The following is a 2,460-nucleotide window of genomic DNA, read 5'->3' as shown; positions in this document are numbered from 1 at the left end:
ATGGAGTCTTACTCATTCATTTTTCTGGCTCTGGAAACGGAGGCCCGGAGACAGAGAAAGCACCAGTGGGATCAGCCAGCAAGTGAGTAAGCACTAGCTCCCAGGACCCAGCCTCCTGCTCAGCCCTGCCCTGGATATGTGGGAGGTACGAGACAGTGAGGGCCCCGCCTGGCTGGGAGAGGGCCTGGGCCTGGGGGGTCAGGCCAGCATTTTCCAGTCTTAAGGGGAGGGTGTCACTACTTTGAAGGAAGAAGAAGATACAAACGGCTTGGGTTATTGACACCCCTGCCCCCTCCACTTGCCTTCCCAGATGCCTGAGCCACACATGTGGGCCATGTCGCAGCCACAGGCACCCAGACCCAGTCTGTTAACACAGTCTGAGGCAGACCAAAGCCGGAGTGACCCCTGTCTTCCAGCCATGGCCGCTGAGCTGTGCCAGGGGCACCGATGGCACATACTCTTCACCCCAGCCCCGGCCCAGGAAAGGGATGGAGGGGGAGAGTCATCTCCCCTGCCCCCGAGCTGAGTGTCTGGGCCTGTGGGCCGGGGGGAGGGGGAGGGGACCTCACTGTGGAAAATTGGCAGAGACAGCCAGCAGCAGCCGGGAGAGTGGAAAAAATGATATCAAATCCGGAAAATGCAGGCCGGGTGGAGGGCCAGAGCCTGCCCTGGGAGGTGAGAGGGAAAGACAGAGGGGTGGGAAGAAGGAGGAGGGGTGGGAGGAGGCCCAGGGGCTGAGACAGAGGAGGTGGCTTTGAGAAAACTCAGGACAATCACTGCCATTCCCTCCTTCCTTCTTCCACAAACATGTCTTGAGGGCCTGCTAAGGGCAGGAGCAGCCCTGGGGTGCAGTGGATAGGCCCCCCGGCAGCAGCTGAAAGGTGGGCAATTCAAACCCACCAACTGTTCCTCAGGGGTGCAGTGGGGCCGTCAGCTTCCGTAAAGATGGGGGGCTTTGGAAATCCTCTGGGCTGTCTTACTCTGTTGAGTCCCTATCAACTTAACAGCAGTGAGTTTTGGCAGTGGGTGCTTGCTGAGGAGCCTGGTGGCATCGTGGGGTAAACACTGGGTTGCTTACCATAAGGTTGGCAGTTTAAACCCACCAGCTGCTCCGTGGGGAGAAAAATGAGGCTGTCTGCTCCCCTAAAGAGGTACAGCCTCAGCAGCCTCCTCTAGCCAATCGGGGCCCCGGGCCTCGGAATCGAGGGCAAGCCGGTATTAAGAGCAGGGTGCGTGAAGCACTAAGCTTTGGAGAGAAGCCAGAGGGAGGATGCTGGTCACCAACCTGGTTAGAGCAGCTGGGTAGGCCCTGAAGGCAATGCAGTCCAATGCCCCTGGATTTTCAGACAGGAGTGGGAGGGGAGGAAGAGGGCTTGTCCCTGGCCGCACAGAGCAAGAGGGAGGGGAGGAGGCAGCTACAGAGCAGACTGGGCTGGGGTAAGGGTATCCAGCTAAAACCCGAACCAAACGCACCGCCGTGGAGTCGAGGCTGACTCCTAGCGACAGAGTACAACTGCCACTTGGGTTTCCCAGACTGTAACTCTTTACGGGAGTAGAACGCCTCCTCTCTCTCCCCAAAAGTAGCTAGTGGTTTTGAACTGTTGACCATGGCGTCAGCAGCCCTATTCATAACCACTATGCCACCAGGGTTCCTGGTGTATAGCTGAGGAGGCAGAAAAGAAGAGAAGTCGTTTGGGCCCTTGACCCCAAGCCAGCGGAGCATCTTTTGCAAACCCCACTCCCCTCCATCTCTCATGCTTTTAGTTTCCTTGTTTGCCCCAATGGGTTCATGAAAAGGCTGGTGTGCAGATGAAATGAGTGAAGATGTGTTAAGTGCTTCAAACAGCCCTTTTGTCCGGGAAGAGTCAGTCCACGCCGGCTCCCGGACCGGACCGTGTCTCAAAGCATGGATTAGAGAGGGCTTGTGCAGGGTAAGAGGTTCTGAGACAGTGAGATGCGTGGAGCGTATGTCAATTAGACACTCCTGCATGAAGGTAGGGGTGGAGCCCAACTGGTCAATCAGGTCACACAGCCTCATGTCATCTCCTTGGGGGTGGGGGGCTTTTGTATAAAAGAGAGGCCCCAATAAGCAAATGTGGCGAAGAAAGCTGATGGTGCCTGGCTATCAAAAAGCATAGCGTCTGGGGTCTTAAAGGCTTGAAGGTAATCAAGCGGCCATCTAGCTCAGAAGCAACAAAGCCCACATGGAACAAGCACACCAGCCTATGCAACCACGAGGTGTCGAAGGGATCAGGTATAAGGCATCATCAGAACAAAAAAATCTTATCATAGTGAATGATGGGGGGAGTGCGGAGTGGAGATCCAAAGCCCATTAGTAGGACACTGGAGATCCCCTTGCAGAGGGGTCTCGGGGAGGAGATGAGCCAGTCAGGGTGCGATGTAACAACGATGAGAAATACAACCTTCCTCTAGTTCCTAAATGTTTCCTCCCCGCTCCCA

Source organism: Echinops telfairi, unplaced genomic scaffold, assembly GCF_000313985.2.
Source record: "Echinops telfairi isolate 266 unplaced genomic scaffold, ASM31398v2 ScPeMD7_5592;HRSCAF=6446, whole genome shotgun sequence".
In the NCBI taxonomy this organism is placed as follows: domain Eukaryota; kingdom Metazoa; phylum Chordata; class Mammalia; order Afrosoricida; family Tenrecidae; genus Echinops; species Echinops telfairi.
The sequence above is the reverse complement of the archived record's forward strand: the minus strand, read 5'-3'. Positions refer to the sequence as shown.